The sequence below is a fragment of the Cygnus olor genome, chromosome 2 (assembly GCF_009769625.2).
Source record: "Cygnus olor isolate bCygOlo1 chromosome 2, bCygOlo1.pri.v2, whole genome shotgun sequence".
Classification (NCBI taxonomy): domain Eukaryota; kingdom Metazoa; phylum Chordata; class Aves; order Anseriformes; family Anatidae; genus Cygnus; species Cygnus olor.
In genome coordinates, this window is record NC_049170.1 from 40,997,131 (window position 1) to 41,015,689 (window position 18,559).

General features: G+C 39.9%; 2 long non-coding RNA genes across 2 annotated transcripts; one reads left to right on the plus strand and one right to left on the minus strand.

The window, feature by feature from the left end:
* Positions 1-4,916: 4,916 nt before the first annotated feature.
* On the minus strand, positions 4,917-15,083 carry LOC121066140. Its single transcript, XR_005817541.1, has 3 exons — positions 14,445-15,083; positions 7,021-7,089; positions 4,917-6,342 (listed from the first exon to the last, which is right to left on the minus strand). It is a non-coding gene; the product is annotated as an uncharacterized LOC121066140 (long non-coding RNA).
* On the plus strand, positions 14,155-17,747 carry LOC121066139. The gene is made up of 3 exons (XR_005817540.1): positions 14,155-14,467; positions 15,154-15,250; positions 17,458-17,747. It is a non-coding gene; the product is annotated as an uncharacterized LOC121066139 (long non-coding RNA).
* The last annotated feature ends 812 nt before the right edge of the window (positions 17,748-18,559 follow it).

The window sequence follows — 18,559 nt, forward strand, 5'->3', positions numbered from 1 at the left end:
ATTCACATGCCTCAGTAAGCGCAAAAACGCTTGTAACGAGGAGCCTTGCAAACCCAGCAATTAGGGCTGTGGAAGCAGGCTGTGCCGGAGGAAGATCACAAGCTCGGCGAGAGGCAGTGAGCGCTCGGCCAAGCTGGGATGCCCGAGAGGGACGGGCTCGCTGCTCCCAGACGAGCAACAATGGCAAAACCAGCCCTGCCTACGGCTGCGGTTCCCTCTACGGCTGTCTCAGCAAAATGCCCTGAAAGGTCTGAGCAAATTGCAAAAAAGTCAAGCAAAAGAAAGCCCCACAAAAAAACAGTGCTAAACACTGGGAATTTCTAAAGCCATTGCGAAAGGTGTAATTTCAGCGAACAGCACTTTGTTGGCTTTACGACAAAACTGTAATATAAACAATCCCAGCTGCAGCAGCTGAGATGCAGGTTTCTGCTTGTAGCACATGTGAAAGCACGTAGCATTACATGGATCTATAAGTATGTGCATCATGTTGATCCCCTCGCAGATATGTTTACTCTATATAAAGACAGAGATCCACTGCAGTGCTTCTGGGACTCTCCTGCGCTGTGCCTTTTTTAAGAACAAAATTCTCCTGAGCACAACCTAAGGGTTTTGTTTTACGGAGGGCCACTTGGATGATGCCTACAGCCACCACCTAACAAGGCTGTAGCCACGACACAATTACCACGGCAGAGTTGCTAAAATCCTTCCCATCTCTCTGAAGCACTGCACGCCGTGCTTTGGGCCAGCTGGGCTCACTCCCACCTTGCTCCATGGCAGGCACTCACCCTGGTCCCGGGACAGACCACTAGGATTTCTTGCTGTCCTGAAATGGAGCACATGTGTGGTAGGAGCTCCTACCAATCAGATCTGACAGCTTTCCTTCCCAGAAACATGCCCTGCTCTCAGGTTCAGCTAAAGGAAACCCTTTAACCATTTCTGCTTCAATACTCAACCACTACTGTCATAGCTGACCACAGTAAGAAGCTCCTTTTCGAGGTCACGGACTTCATGGGCTGCCAATGACCTATGATCCTCTTTTAGGATCACCTATTTTGGATCACCCACTCTCTTATCACAGGATCATTTTACAGAAGGAACTACACCGATGGGCTACATAAAACATGTTGGCAAAGCATCAGACAATATTAAATTCATTGTCCTGAAATGCATGTAGCTGTTAGTTTACACTTTGCCCACACTATAATAATGTTGATCCTTCCTCTGATGCACAGTGTCATCTTTTTTACTACCAATTCCCTCAGTTTCTGAAGCCCCAGGTGCCCTGCCGTCTTCAGATCACTCTGCAGCTGGTGTCTGACCTCCTACCCCTACTGGTTGGGGGTCTTGTGTGCATTTGGCTGTATTGGACATCACACGTACAGGAAGGCACAAACAGCTGTGCAGAGAGGTGCCTGCTCTTTTTCCTTATTTTATCATCACTGAGACCAAAAGGACTGGGATATCCTGGATGAACGCTGACTGCAGTTAGCTGGAGCAAAATCCTCACCGTTGTGCTTCATTCCTCTTTGTGACAGAATCGGCGTCACAGCTCTCGTGAAGGTGCTCTGCTGAGCACAGGGCAATCTCTTGGCTGAAAAAGACTGCTGAATGCCAGAAGGTGGAGACCCCATGCCCGTGAAATTGTCGTGTGGCCTAGACATACTTGTTCGCCACTTAGGGATGCTACGGGAATTCAGTAATTGTTCATGAAAGCTAATTAAATGATCTAAATACATCCAAATCAAATAAAAGTGGTTTATAATCTATCTGCTTTCATTCTTTACTATTTTTCCATGTTTGTGCATTCAATTTGGTGCTAGTCAAGACATGTCTTTCTTGAAAACCATTACATTTTGCGACTCCTGCTTCTTCTGTGTGTAATTACACAAGACTTTGAAGATAAATTCACAACCCTTCTTTTGAGTCCTAAAGCTGGCTCCCTTTTTCCAGCTGTACTGGTTACAAGACAAACTTAACCCCTACCTGCAAATTCTGTCATTTTGAGCATTCTAAAATATCATATATATTTTAATATTTATGTGTTTAAACCTTTAACATGTAGTTCTTTACTACAAGACTATTAGGAACTGTCAAACAAAAAGCAAAATATTTAGCTAACATTTCTGAACTGTTAATGCTTTCTATTAAAATTCAAGGACATAAAATTTTTCTTCCTCGTTAACGATCACTCAAAAATATTAATCAGTTCATCACACTTTATTGTATGTACGCTGTGTAAGATCAGTGCTAATTTCCAAAAATGACGTTGCCAGAAGATGGCACCTGCTATACATATTTGGTGCTCCTGAAACAAAAATGTGCAAGCTGCTGTAGCACAGAAAGGATGCATACATGATTTTGCCCACTCCGGGTTTCAGGATTTAGAGACTGGAGGAGGACATATTCCATACGTAATGACACTCAGTGACTTAAAAAGAAGAATTTAGCCGCAATCTTAAATACAATCACAAGAAAAATCCATGTTTGTTGAGCAATACAAGTGTATTACAGAACTACTATTTCCTCTAACTCATGGTTAGTTGGAATTTCTGTGGTTCCACTTACCATTTTATGTCTGCAGCCTTTTCCCCACAAATTACAATGGTGTGTTTGCTTTCAACACCAAAATCTTCCACAAGAATATTTTGCCTTCTCAATTTAAATAGCTGTTTTATTCAAAACTGAAACTTTGAATTCTTAAATATTAGAATTTTGCCTCTTCATCTTTTCTTCCCTCTCTGTCCATTATAAGAGACAAAGAAATCTCTATTGTTAGTTTTTCCCTTGGTTTTCATCTCCTCTACAGTGTTTTGAACCATTTTGGCTTCAGAACAGTTAGAGTGACAAAAGCAGAAGGAAACATGAAAAGATTTAAAATGTCAGAAACCTTGACATGATTGTCTTTATTTCACTCAGTCGCACAAAAGGAAGAAGTGAGGGATTTGGGCAGCCTGATCTAGTGAGAGATGTCCCGGCCCATGGCAGGAGGGTTGGACTAGATGGTCTTTAAAGGTCCCTTCAAATCCAAACCATTCTGTGATTCTGTGATTTATGTGATTCTGTGATTCTGTAGAATGGATCTTTCTGTTGGCACCTTACACCCGTGGATCACATTCAATTATTGCTGCAGGCTGGTGGTGATCACTGAAATGCGTAAAAACATTTCCATTGTGACACCCATTTTTTAACATTTAGGACATACTTAAACTTTGGGAGTGAAGATTTTATTGTGAAGTAGGATGAATTGTCTGTGTCTGGAAAACTCGGAGTTAGCAGTGGGGCAGAAAGGTTCCAGGATGCTGGCATCTGCGAAATTTGAAGTGAAGCTACAGGAATTAATGACATCCCTGTTCGCTTGGTGAGAGCTTTCAGCAAAAGAGAGGGCCATGGGCAGGTCAGGAGGCTTTGCAAAACGTGGTTCTTGTTAAGTGCTACCAGGGGGAAAGAAGAGCCATAAGTATTTTGGAGATACCTTCAGATCGGTAAGGTTTTTCTTGCAAAGGTCCAATGCCTGAATGACCAAGTCTGTTATTCACTTTCTGGGAAAGCAGACATCCACTAGTAATATCTGCTAGCCCAATCTTTTCTAAATCTAAGTATTTCATGCACTGTTACATTCAGAGCAAAAATACCAAGTACTGGTGGGGAGCCAGAAAGACTTTCAGGGCCCTGTTTGGACAGAATGGTTTCAATGACGTGCCAACAAGCACAAGGTCTGGAAGGACCTGTGTTTCACAGGAGGCTCCAGAACACACGCAAGTCAAATCCTCTTTGTCAGCTGCAAATTCTTAAAAATAAAAGGAAGTTACGAGAAATGCATGTTCACCGGCTGCTGCTGCTGTCCAGAATCAATAACTCAACCTCCCCACTTCCAAACTGCTGCTCTCCCAACTCCAGCCATGAGGTTTTGTCCTCTGAACTACTGCTGCCTCCAGGACTCTGGAATCGCGCCGTATATACCCTTGATCCTTACTTTCTGGCTGTGCTCTAAGATTTGATGTGACTTCTTAGATTTGGTGTTTTTTTTTTTTGCCCTACTGTTTCAGAAGTTTTCTTATAGTCAGAATTAGTAACTTGTATTACTTTCATTAAAATAGTAATTCATTCCTTTTAAGTCACTACTTCTAGATGCTGGCATTTTCTCACTGCATTAGGACAATTACTTCAATGAAAAAGACCTCAGGCTCTTTTTTAATGCAAGGAAAATCTGCGAACTAACAGTCAAAAGAGTTTTCATTAAAATCCATGTAGATTAAGAGGCTAAAACATTCAAATTAGTAGACAAGGCAATCTTCCTAGGGGGAAAACAACGAGGTAAACATTCATGCTCTGAGGAGCACACAAACATGGGAAAATATTGGAGGTTTAATTTTGACAATATACTGAAAATAAACTAGCTTAAAACGTTACACAGTGAATGTACTTCTGAAAATGTTGAGCCATTTATAAGCACCCCAGTAGCACTATAGGCTCAGATACAGCATCAGATGTGCATAGAACACGAAGCAGTGGAGTTTAACACTCTGCTTGGAAGGTCTCATATGTGATTCCTACCTGACACTGCCCAAGATAACACAGCCTATTAGCAACAAGGCCAAAAAAGTAGTTGAGATATTTGGACTTCCTGTCCCCCATGTGACTTGTTAAATCACTGCTGCTTCTCAGACTAATGGCGTTTTGCTTTAGTATCTTCCATTTACAAACCTTCCAGCATCTTTTTACAGTATCTATGGGTAGTACCTGTCTATTATTTTCACTTTGCCCCTAGAGAAAATGAGATCTGGCTCAAGCAATATAACTACTTGTGAACAGTTTAGGAAGTAACATTGAATCCCAATTTCCAGTCCACTGACTGGTGCAGATTAAGTGATCATTGATAGAGGGAGGACTCTTAGACACAGATCTGTAATCTTTTATTAGAGCAACAAGTACAAATATCAGAGCAAATTCCCTTACTTTTATTTATTACGTGTAGATGTGCATTCAGGTACTCTTTCTTTGGGCATAAGACTCAATCTCCTTAAAGAAAGCAGTTCCAGTACCCCCAACATAAAGAAGTATTTAACTAGTCACGTCAAGTGCTAATCAGAATACTTATGTGTTAATTGATTAATAAAACTATAACTACATCTATATTGTCACTGTAATTGAGAGTTTCATTCTATACCAAATAGACATACAATTTGCATATTCATAAAACTCAGTGGGAGCTCTTTTAAAAGTCAACCAATTTTAATAAACATAGGCAAAACTGGCTTATTAAATACAAATTAAAGCCGGAGACACATCAACTGAAATGTCACCCTATTTTATGTTCTTAGGTTACTGCATCAAGGATTATTTTTCAAAACAAGTCCACAAGAAACACTTTTAAACAACAATCCCAGCATGTGATGGGGAAATGTGAACACCACAGTGATAATCACTGTGTCACTTACTACTAATGCTCTGCAGAGTAGCTCACTAATAATAAGCCAGGTGTTCTTCTTGGAGATAATGGTGTAACTAGCTCCATAGTTCAGGAGCCCTCTATAGGAATGCCAAATTTTAAATATAAGAAATCTCTTTCTATATATTGAGTATTACAGTTTATTAATTGATAAGATGGAAAGTCCTCTCATGGATTAATGTCTAATTAAATATTCCTATCTAACAAAGACCAGGAATAAATTGCAGATCCACAGAGGAAGAAGTCTACATGTGGAAGTTTCCTAAGGATCCGTACTTTTCATAAATTGTTTGGAAAACACTGTAAATCTGGAATGAATAAAGTTGCAGTGATACTATATTATTTTAAATGGCTAAATCTAAACCTGAATGTGAATGTTATAGAAAGGTTTTGCAGTCCTGAGTGACTAGACAACAAAACTGCAGATGAATCACAGTTTCTGACAATATGAGTACTAGCAGGTATGGAATGAAATTATCAGGTAACAAACAGAAAACAAATGACAATCTGTTTCACAAAGCGCCAAAGTAAAATATGGAATGCCATGTTACAGTAAAATACAGACAGCAAAACTACAAAAGGTATCAAAGAGGGATATGTTAAATTCATGGGGGACAAGCACTTTGGTGGATATTAGATGTGATGGTCCAACACAATGCCCAGCTGCATATGCTGGTAGGCAGCAGCAGGATTTCTGAGAAATATTAGATTGTGAAATAGACTGAATCAGCCTGAGATCCAGAATCAAGGCGACTGCCTCTACATCGCTGAAAGTGTTTGAGCCACACCTACCTGACAACTGGACAAAACTCTACACAAAATGCCATGATGGACATTGCTTTTACTTGAAGCATGAACAAATCAGTAGTGCTCCTCGCCATTACCATCTTAGACTGTAAAAAGGCAAAGATACGTGTTTTCTACACCACAGAATGCCCATATTCCTCTCATGCCTCAAAGATCAAGTGAATGTGGACACCACAATATAACACTGCAGTCTAGAGGCTGTATTTAACATCTCTAGGTTAAAGAGCAGGATCCACAGAAGCTATGGCAGATTAACTCACATCAGGCTCCTAAATCCTAGGAGCCTAAAAATAACGTTCTGTTTTTAACAGCCACATAAAGTACACTTTGGCTTTCATCTATTCACTAGTACTTGGGTAGAATTTTATGCTAAGAGGTTTCCTACTTTCTGAAACAGCTTCTGTCTGGTTTGAATCACAGGGGCCTTTTTCCTTCTCTCAACTCATGCCTTTGGGGTGTCTGCTACTGTTTTTACTCTCAGATGTACTGCAGAAGGGTAGGTTATGGCAAAAGGTTGTTGTGGAGGGATTAGATGGAGGAGCATCTGCAGCAGAGGTGACCCATGAGCTCAGCCTGAGAGGAGCTTCTTGCCTGTCCTGAGAGGGTGAGCTGGAGCCTCAGCCTGCCACTTGCCTGCTCCTATGCCAGGCTGTCCTCTGAGCCATCACACTAGCCTGTGGGGTGGCTTTTAAAGCAAGAACATTGTGCAAGCTTGTGATGTGACACACTAAGAAAGCTATAATTTTCATATTGTATCTCCTTACCAATTGTAAATCAGTCATTTTAAGGATGCTTTCCATTCTTGCTTCCCTTCAGGCATCTCTTATTTCTCTCTGGAAAAAGAAAAGATGTAGTTTATAGCTAACTGCAGGACTGAAATGACATATATAATAGCAACAGCAGGCAACAAATGTGTCCCTAAAGTGGCAATATGGTGCCTTTTGTTTTGTTTTAAGACTTTGGAGTGATAGGCAATTTGTCTTTCTGAGCGTCTATTTGAATAGTTACAGGGAATTTAGAAGACAATGTTATGCATGTTCAGTAATGAGGACTGAACGGTCTGACTTAGGCCATTTGAAAATTGAATGATACGACAACACAATCAGGACAAAATGCTGATTATTATGCATAGGGTTATTAGCATTAGAGGTTAATAATAGTTTTTACTTTAATTTTCTTCCAGTCATCTTTTCCTTTCAGTTAAAAAAGACAAAACAAACACATTGTGATCAACAGATATTGCTCCACGAATCTGAACTCTGCCACATTGTGTGGGAACAAACATAGCCTGAGTGGAACTCTTTTGCCTTTAGGAAAAAAAGATGGCTTATAATTTCCAAACACAATGGTTGATATAACAAAATTCAGCTCTTCCCCCTAACTCTTTAAAGAACTGCTTTGTGACTCTATCTACAAGCAACCCAACTTATTTCCTCATGTCTCTGAGGGGATGCTGAGGATGTGGTAAGTCCCTGACCACAGCGCAGTGCCCATACGGACAGGTACAGCAGAAGCCCCTCACCACACTCCTGGCAAACCCCACTCCAGGTGCAGGGGCACATCCAGGCAGGAGATGTGAGAGCCACGATGCATTTGGTGCTCCCCAGATCTCTTTTCCTTTCCCCTTTACTGAACTCGGAGAGCACCTCACAGGGACAGGTGCGTGGAAAAGGAAAGGGATAGGGGCTGGGACAGCTGAGCACCTGCAGCACTCTGACTTGAGCTGCACTTGTACGAGCTCACATTTCCAACACCACAGTGCCAGGAAAACTGAAGCCCCGGTGCAGATCCCGGTGGCTGGCGGCTGATCTGACGGAGGGACGTCTGTCTGCATACCTTCTGGCTAGGAATTTAAGGGGGGGCACACCAGATGCCTGGTGGAGATCCCCTGGCATGGGGATGGGGTAAGAGGCGTACGGAGCAGCACTGCTCGCTGCTAGCTGCCGGCCACCCATCTGCATCCTTGTGGCTTTAGCTCACGACTCGCTTGGGAGCCCCTCTGCTGCTCACTTCACTTCTCCCAGTGACTCCAATTTCACGTTGTCTCATTCGCTTTCTCTCTTCTTTTTTTTGAACTTCTCCCTTTGCTTATTGAAGGAAAAACCTGGGGTGATCATGCTGGCTTATACAATATTTTTAAACGCGCACCAAAACTTCAGCAGTGTCGTGGGTGACATTCTATCAAAATTATTTAGTAGGCTGATTTGTTTTTATTCGTAAATGTTTTCTTAAGGGGACAAGTCTCATTAACCAAAGTGCAAAAATTAAAATTAAAACAATAAAAATAAATATGAAAACCTCATTAAAATTAGTCCCTGACTAGCATGTTTTGTGATAAAAGATCATTTCGACATCTGTCATTATTCCAGGCGCTACATGTTTTCAATACTAATGTTTTTCTACACGTTTTTCGATACTAAGATGCTGCTGAAGGTAAGAATACATATCGGCATTTCAGATTAAGATGGTTTAGCTACATCACGTTATCCCTGAGCTCATGGTCCTAAGTGAAAGGAATTAAGGTTAAGGGTTACAACCCGTGTATTTCACGGGTGAAAATGCCTAAACTGTGCATTTAAACAACCTCATTTCTGTCCTCCTTTGCTGGCACAAGGCTATTCAAAGCCTGCTGTCAAAATACTTCTGTATGTGGTCCTAAATTAGACTAAATTGACTTTTAAAAGCAAATTGCATCCAATTTCTTTATTATTATTATGTCAGTATTGAAAACTGGGTTTATCTCCTGCATTTCCCCGTTACCGTATGCAAGAGGGAGCAGCCTACAAACCATCACGGATTGCTTTCTCCCACCAACCTCAGTTCTTTCAAGGTATGTGGGGTGGGGGTTCTCGCTGTCACAAGGCTGCAGGCAACAAGGCAGCAGGAAACCAAGTACCTCAAGCAGAGGGCAAAGAGGGAAATCTCCGCTGGTGGTTTCCATGGCAATCAGACAACCAGAGCGATCTGCACACCGGGCTCCGGGAAGGGGCCAGCATCTCCCGGTGATCCTGCGCTTCGCACCTTCCACTCGCCCCTCGCTCAGCAGGGCACTGCCTGCTTAAGGTGCAGCTGCCAGAAATGATTCCCTCTGAGTTTCTTTCATGAATAACTGGACTGCCCTGGTGACATCTGGAATCCCCCACTAGGATCCACACAGACCTCGACACAGGTCACTGCCCAAATTGTCACACCCGTCTCCAGCCCACATGGCCACGCACCACGCAGCACAGCAGAATTCCAAGCTGTAACAAACAGTCTTAGGAAAAAAATAGTTAAAGCTACTGTGGGCCTTCCACCTCCATTCAAATCACACAAGCAGCGTACCATGATATGCAAGCATTCTGTATTTTCTTCTGGAATGAAGCTCAAGCATTTCTACTACCTGCATGCAACATAAATCACGCTGTCAGTGGCTTTACAAGTTTTGGTTATGATTTGAATCAAGCTTTAACTTAAAATGACTTCAGTAGATTCTCTGACTATCACATCTTTTACTTGTACTTTCTCACTCAAAGGAGATGACAGCAGTATTCTGGCTTAAATGACTGAACATTATCATTATTGATAAGGTATTAATGCTTTGGTGTAATTTCCCTCAAAAGTGTAAACTGTACTTACTGACCTTTGCGATACAAATAAATGAAATCAAATGTTGGTAGTGATGGGATTCTAGGGACTGGTTTCTATGGAAAAATATACTAGTGGGTCACTTGCTTGGTTTGTATAATAGGCACTGCCTCTTGCATAAGAAATCACAGAAATATTAATGTAAAACAACTGCTGTGTCTCATAGTGTATTATCATATTATGAAGCTTTCAATAGATGATCTTTCCCATGTTCTTAGACAACCTTGACCTTCAGTTCTTAGTGGGGTGAATAATATTACATCACATCTAAAGAGAACAGTGTAATCATCTTTTCTATTTGCAGCACTAAGACAGTCAACGGTATTTGATACAATCAGCATGTGTCTTGATACTGAAGGCACATGGTGACAAGTCTAACTGAATGTAGTTATTTGGCTGTCATGAAATGCACCTTATGGTGATAAACTTCAGCCATAAAATTGGAAGACTATCACATAAACATGTTTCATGAAGAAATACACTAGCAGAATTCACTGCTAGTTTATAGTAGGAAAACTGCGTTCTATTTATTATGCTGCAATTTTTACAGAACGTCAGGTTCGAAAACTCATTACATTTTACAATGAAGTAATTACTGGGTGTTGATTCTTCTCCTTCAACCAACAGGTCTATCTAATTAGTGTACAACAAATTGAAATACTGCGATTAAGGACGTATGAGAGGATACTAAACCTGGATGCAGTTTCACTGTGCTTAGGAGAAGGGGGAACTGCGCATCTGGTCCCCCACCATGTGCCTGGGGTAGGTACCTCCTGGGGCAATGCTCCTGGGGAAATTTCTCTGCTTTGCTTGCTCTCCTCCATAAACATGGTGTAACACGGACACTACAATAAGCATATGAAGGCAGTCCATTTCACGCTTGTGTGTACTAAATCTTAAACTTGATACAAAACAGCATTTTCTTTTCATTACTTATCAGACTTTTTATCTTTTAGATAAATTTCTTCTCCCTGTAATCTTAAAGGATATGGTGTTCATAACACTTACTGAAGGTTAAGCTATAAAGCTACCCAAAACAATAGCTTCAATAAACTCAGTCTTATCTTCAGCATAAGTCAGCCTCACTGCCGAGTAATGTTTCCAGCTTGGTATTTTATTGGTTATGGGGGACGTTCTGAGGCACAAGGAGCAGGAGGGTTTCTCAGTCCTACTGAAAGTCAACAAGGATTGGAGGCTTCCCTCCATCTGCGCTTTCAAAGATCCCCACGGTGTGTTTCACCAGCTGCCTGTCAAGGAGATTTTAAAATAGGAGGTCACTCTTCTACTGGATTAAGACTCTTGTCACTATCAGTAACGGGATGTGAGTGTGACTGTGCTTGTAAACCATTCCCCAAAAGCAATGTGACTATCTAAGAGGCTGTGTTCATCTGCTCTTTTCATGCTGCCCAGGTAAAGAGTGGGGCAGAAATGGTCTTCAAGGAATATTTGCAATGTAGTGGGTTACTTGGAACACATTTACCCTGCTCCACCCGTTCAGAGTCTGTAAACTGGACAGCATTACAGTAGGGGTCCCCTGGCATGGCGGCAGAAGAAAAAGATTGATGCAAGCTATGCTTTAACTATTCAGGCAGCAGAGCAGACACCTTTGGGCCACTGCAACTCAGCATAAATGTAAACTGCATAAATCTTGGCTGCTGTTCACATATCTGCTAGAAGAGGAAATAATTAAATAACCCTGATTTTTTTTTCAGGTCAGAAAGGTTGTCCTCTCAAAATTATTTAATCTTTTCAGTACTCTTGTGGCTATTCACGGCATTAGACAGCTTTATGATTATAAAGATAATATCAATGCCTCACTTTTAAGTAAGACTTATCCAATATTAATCATTACTTGGTTAATTCAACAAAGAAAAATAATCACCAAGTCTCAAAGAAACAAGAATGTTGTTACAGGCCCATTACATTTACACATTAGTTAACCCCACTAGAGCTACTGATGCTCAGCAGACATGATTAATATAACTAAAATGGGGTTTCTCCAGCCTAAGCTTTGACATTATTGTGTTATTCTTTGCTAAAAAACAGGTTCTACTAGATGAAGCAAAATTCTCTTTTTGCTTTCGGAGAGGCCAAGCAGCGCTTTTGGTTGTCAAGTTAGGAAAAACTGAAACTTCATGTTGGCAATAAATTGGAAAATTTAATGAATTCTACCAAAGAACTGTTGATAAAACACGGTCATTCCAAGATTGTTAGGAAGACAATTTTTCCCCACTCATTTTATTTCCTTTATTATTGATTCATATCCTGTTATTAGCATGCCAAAATCCCTTCCCATGTTGTGCAAATAATTAGTGAGATAACATATTCATGCTAAAATGCTGTTTTGTCTTTTGACTGCACATACTGGAAAAAATTGTATCAGTCTACCTTTTAAAAAATAGAATATCAGATGTGCCATTTTCTACAAAGTGGGCAAAATCTTCTGTTTCATTTATGTCCTATAATGTACAACAAAAAAAATTAGAGGGAAAATGCATAAGAAAAATTACACTACAAGACAGTCTGACTATAGATAAGAGTTTTAGACATATGAGATTTTCCTCATAGAACTGGGCATATTCACATGAACAAAGTCATTAGAAAATGACAGATAAACATCAGGGCAGAGATCACTGGGGAATTATGATAAATTTCTTGCTCCTGTGATCATTAATCAAGAGATATAGGTGTTGTTGATCTCCTGAGATAGGGGAATCCTGGGTTGCTGCCTCTGCTCCACAAATTATTAATATGTTCTCATGTTATAAACCTTTCTGTTCTACTGCAGATTTAAAGTATTCCCTATGGTTAGTTAGAATAAATGAAATATCAAGAGATTAAAAAATCTGCAGATATTAAAACAGTGGCTAGAGAAGGCAATGTTATACCATATGTCTGGTAAGAGAAAATGATAAGCATCAGAAAGTACTTTTTGCACGCTCCCTACCAAGCCAGTGCGAAAGATTTGCCTAGGTAATGACACAGCAGCTTGGCAGGGTTTTTTTTAAGTGGGCTTTAGAGTTTTAGAAAGATTTTTGAATTTTGGCTTTCAATTAATCTGCAGTCCTAGGGGCATTAATTATAAATATGAAATGAATGTACATTTAATAGATAGGTCAGGACACAGTTTGAACATTTTAACCATGAGGTTTTAAGATTGCTGCAGTCTAGACCTGATTAGAGATTTAAAAAAAAAAAAAAAAAAAGCACGCACAAATAAGATTAAATGGCTAAAGCCCATCATGGTGGTAGATTAACTGCCCCAGGTGTTCCTTATGATGTGCCATGATGCTTAATGAGTTCCTTAATGATTTGGAAAGGGGAAAGGATAGCATGGAAACAAAATCTGTTGAAGACACTAGGCTGTATAGGTGTACAAGGACCTGAGATGACTGTAGAAAACGTTAAAGAAATTTAAATAAGATAGGTGAAAAGTCAGCATGATATCAAAGAAATTCAAAATCAGGCTGCAAAGATAAATAATCTGTTCAACTTGGAAAGCTCTAAACTGATTTTATCATTTAAAGGAGACTTAGGACATCAATGTATACAGATCAATGAGCAACTCCAGTCAAAAAAGTAGATCAGACATGGACTGTGCAAAGGGAAGGAATAAGCAAGAATGTGGAGACCACTGTAATGGCAGCATAGAAACAGTGGAGCAGCATGGGAGAGTATGTGGCACCCAGTCTCCAAAAGGGTGCTGAAGGGGAAATACAAGAATTTTCCTGGAGTGTGCAATGGTGGAAACTGTTACCTTACAAACAGAAATCTGTTCATTAATGTATGTTCTAAATCAGGTAGTTAACAATCCTCACCTTTTTCTTGTTTGTAAAGTGAAGGAGGCATTCAGTGTAACCAAGTAGAAAGCTCGATACATTTTTAGTCCATTTGAGCTGCAAAATTCACTGCCATAGGAAATCATTGAGACTAAGAATTCAATAAGATAAAAGGACTGAATGATCATATAGATAACAATATATAGACCTATCATAACTATTGATTTAAAAAAAAAAAAGTTAAATAGCTATTGTATAACACTTGATAGCCATGAGGTTTCTATAGCTTCCTCTGAAAGTCAGGGTGCTAGGCCTATCATTTGGAGAACAGATGTTGAGGAGTCACTTGGCATTTCTGAGCCTGACACAGAAAAATATTTTTAGTCATGACAAAACATAGCAATAATAACAACAAAAATATACTGAGCTACATAACCTAATCTTTAAAAGCCACTTTTGTGCTTATGCCTAGCTAAACACAGACAAGTAACCATAGACACAATGCCACTTCCTTTCAGCAGAAATTCCCCTCAACTATAAATTCAGTCAAAAGTCAAGCCAATCTAGTTTTTTATTTCTGACTTTATACTTTCTAGACTCATTTTTGCACACACGCAGACTTGCTCGCACACAGGCACATGCACACACGTGTGCCCTCACATGCACCCGCACCACACTCCCCTCACCCTCCCCACAGCAGCAGCCAGGCTGGGCTGGGGCCAGGGAGCACCACTGCCATCGGGAGGGGATCCCATGCCTTCACTCACTGTCCCCATACTCACCCATGGGCTTCCCCAGGAGGCAGGTGGGTTTGGGCTGGGTGCAGGAGCCCGCAACCATGGTGTTTTCCCTCTTCTCCAGGCCCAAGGGAGACATCTTGGCACCTGCACCGGCCCACGCTGGTGGGGGAGATTGAGGCAGGAGGCTGAGAGGGATGGCGGGGCTGTGGGGCTGTGGGACACAAGGCCTGCTCCTGAGGGGAAGGTGGAGAGACAGGGCATCTCCCACATGTCTGTGATGTCTGTCTGTGGTAGTGGGGCTAAGGGAAAATCCACTGGTGGGAGGTGGCCTCACCCTAATGTAGAGTGGGCAGCCGGCTGCCAGGCTCAGCATCTCCTCAAAACTGATAGCCAGATCAGAGAGAAACATTGACAGAGAAGCTCTAAATTCTCCAGTGTGGAGTGTGGCCACTCTACACTCTAATGAGGTCTTGAGGTGCTCAACATTAACCAATAAATGTTTTTAAGTGAGTAGAAACAGTGGGTTTTTTTTTGTTTGTTTTTTGTTTTTTGGCCTGTGAGAGGCAGAAGCCTTCCCTGCCATGGCTGGCATTACTGCATTTTCAAATCCCAAAAAAGGTTTTAAGTGGTGTTCTGCTGAGCATACGTTTCACGTAAAACAATGTGGGGACAGATGACAGCACTGGGGGAGGGAAGGAATGTTTCCTCAATATTGTACTTCATTGTGGTTTTTTTTTTTTTTTTGACATAGCTACTTCCTTGAGCAGCTCCAACCTGTCAGAAAGTGTGAAAATGTCTTCTGTTCACATCTGAGAAAAAGATGCACAGCTGAATCAAGGAATGGCTGCGTAAGTAATTTTATTTTTTATGATTTGAGCCCCAAAAGGTCTTAAACTGTCAGATTTATTGTCTATCCAATTTTATGACTTTTAGTTGTATTTATTCTGTGATGTTTACCATCAAATGTGTCTACGTGAGCTCTGGTTTGTAGGCTTTCACATTGCTAAATCATTTTTTAAGCTTTAGATGTAGCTTCTGCTCAACATCAATCCCCTGAGATATACCATTAACATGAATCATTTCTGAAAGTATGTCGTGCAATATGAACTTCTTGTTGAGTCAATCATTCACTCTGATTGAAAGAAGTGATGACCTTCACAGAAGAAGCGTATCACAGCTAAATATCCCAGGACCCTCTTCACTACTGTCAGTCGTGTCTGCTTTTGGAGCTTGTGCAGACTTAATCATAGCACAAAAATAGGCTAAAGATTATTTTCCTTTATGTAGTTAGGTCAGCAGACCTTTAAATAAAAGACTGACAACAACCCCCCTCTATTGAGTCACAGAGACCACTTTATTTCTTGAGTGTTGTTTTAACAGTGGACTTAAAAATGTAAGTGGTGCTTTGGTCAGTTTGTTTCGTTTTCCTCAATGCCTATCAAATAAAATCTTTTTTATAAGTATTGTCTCCTCAGGAGGTATTACAGCAATGGATATTTTTTGTCCTCTTAGGAAAGAGGCCTAGATTTGCAAATGTACTCAGGCATCTCCTACTACTGGTACTGTGAAGCTGGACTGAAAGCCTGGATCCCAAAGATCTGAACTTGCAATATGGGATGAAAGCATAATGTGATCAGCCAATTACTTTGAAGACTGTTTAGTTAACTTATGCTTTAGCACAACTGCCTTTCTAAGAGATGATGCTATTTTACATTAGCACCTGTTCCTATACAACTACTCCAAAAGTAGAAGACTGGGTTAAAAAAAACAACATATTTTTGTTGTTAAAAGGCATAGGTTTTTATAACGGGTTCCATAGTGGATGGCCTTTGAGATCTTGGATTTGTCACTCACCCTTCCTGTACATCAGCTCTTTCTTCTGTAAATTAGTCTAATTATATGCTCCTACTTTATAAAATCAGTGGGAGGCCTGGTTCAGCCTGGTTCAGCTTGGTTCTTTCATTAATGATTTAATGTGCTTGGAGATTACTGGGTGTAAAGGGACATAAAAGGGAAGTTAAATTAAACAGTGATATTCTAGAAAAAGGAAATAAAAATAAAACAGTGACAGTTCCACACACTTTCACAAAGTTAGTTTTTCCTATTGTATGCTGCATTCTGCAATGTAAATATTATAGATATTTTCTTTTCCATTTGACAAGCAGAGAGTGGAGACACTCTTTGCAATTTGTGAATATAGCATTTTCTTCTGAAAATAATCTGATTTGAAAAAGTGATTATCTGCTTCCTAAGCAATATTTCTGCTGAAATACTATATTTCAACAAATATAAACACTTCAACAAGACTAAATATGCAGATTGCATGTGTGTAAGTTCACACTTGCTATTAACTTCCAAATTCATCAGTCACTGCAATACTTTCTACATTTGTATGTAGAAGAAAACCTGTTTGTGTCTGACATTTAACCAATGTATACAGGATAGTCTTAGCAGAAGGATGACAAAAGTGACACAATAACCTAATGACCCTATGTAAAATTTTAGTTCGTTGTGTCTCATAGTATGATATATTGGCAATGTCATTTGAAATGATTTAGAGGAAGACACACACACACAAAAAAAAAAGCAATTACTGAGTACCTCTTCTCAGCTCCATCTGTTGAATAATCTAATACAACACAGGAGTTTTGAAGTTCAAAATTTGAGAAAATATATTATTAATATGACCGCATAATCTTATTAGTTGCTTGGTTGGAAAAGCATGTAATATTCATGCAAATTCCTGCTATTGACAATTAAACAAACACTAATATGTTTCAACTGCATTTGGAAGTGTATTTTTCTATGGTATGTCTGATGCACAAGTGAGAAAAAAATGAGATGGATGATAAAAAAATAATCATTGACATAGTATTTAAAAAGTAATGAATTGAGTGTTATTTCCAATAGGAAGTACCACGCCCAAAGATAATGATTTTGAATTCAGAATGTTATCCTGTTCATTTCTTACTTTGCAGAGTACACCAATGTATAGATATGTCCCACTGTCATACATGCTGTTTATACCCAAAGCAATTTGATTTTTTTCTAATAGATATTGAAATGAAGGAATATTCTTTCTGCATGATCACGTAGGACTATGGCATTTAAAGGTCATCATGGAAAGCATCTTCCAGACACCTACTATCAACAGTAACCTCTCAGAGTATTGACTGATAATGATTATGTATTGTTAAAAGCATTTTCTGTCAAATAGAAATAAATGTTTTTCATATTGTTTCCTGCTTCTTGGATAAATAGAAAAAGATAAGATTTTCAGTATTTATTCTACTGTCTGCTCATGTATGTGAGCAGCCCCTTCAGAGTTTAATCTCTATAGCAATATTTTCTTTATAGATATTACAACCTTGAATTGAGATTTTAACATCAAATACAGTAAATTTTAGTGTTCAGAACTGTCAACAGTGATAATAACAAAACATCCCTAAGGCTGTGTGGCAGCAAAGACTTTTAAAAGTAACAAAATAGATAACAAATCATCATAGACAATTGTCTCCTTCAATTTCTTGAGCCTCTGTTATAATATTTTCAGACTGCCCATTGAAACTAAGAGGAAACACAGGACACCTAATTGATAGCAGCTAGTTTTAGGTGAAAAGGAAAACTGAAGCGTAATCCAATGAGTGTAGGAAGATACTGATTTACTGTTATGCTGGAGGTTGGCTGGTTCCCAGAGAATGTCTTTGATCTTTTGGCCATCACAAACCTTATGGAATCTGTAGGTGTAATTGCTACTTTCAAGTCAGGCTAAATCAGGAAACAGTCACATTCCTCTTTATTTTGGAACAGTATCAGACTGTATCCAAATCACAAAGCAGCACACAAGGCTGGGATAAGCACCAAGCTATGAGAGTTGAGGGTGTGTTTCAGCATCGTTGTTGTTTTTTTGGTTGGTTGGTTGGTTTTGCAGCTGGCAAGAGATTCCTGCTCCCCTTTGCTCCTGTTTGTTTCTGCTCTTTCTTGTGTTTACTATCCCAAGTTGTGCTGCAGGGCTAAGCCAAAACAATGAAACAATCCAGTTGTGCTGCTATTTTTTATTTTTATTTTTAAATAAAAAGGTCTTCCAAAAGCATGAGAAGGAATGATTAGCTCAGAGCACGTCAGTGATCGAGCCTGCAATGTGATCCCACAAACAT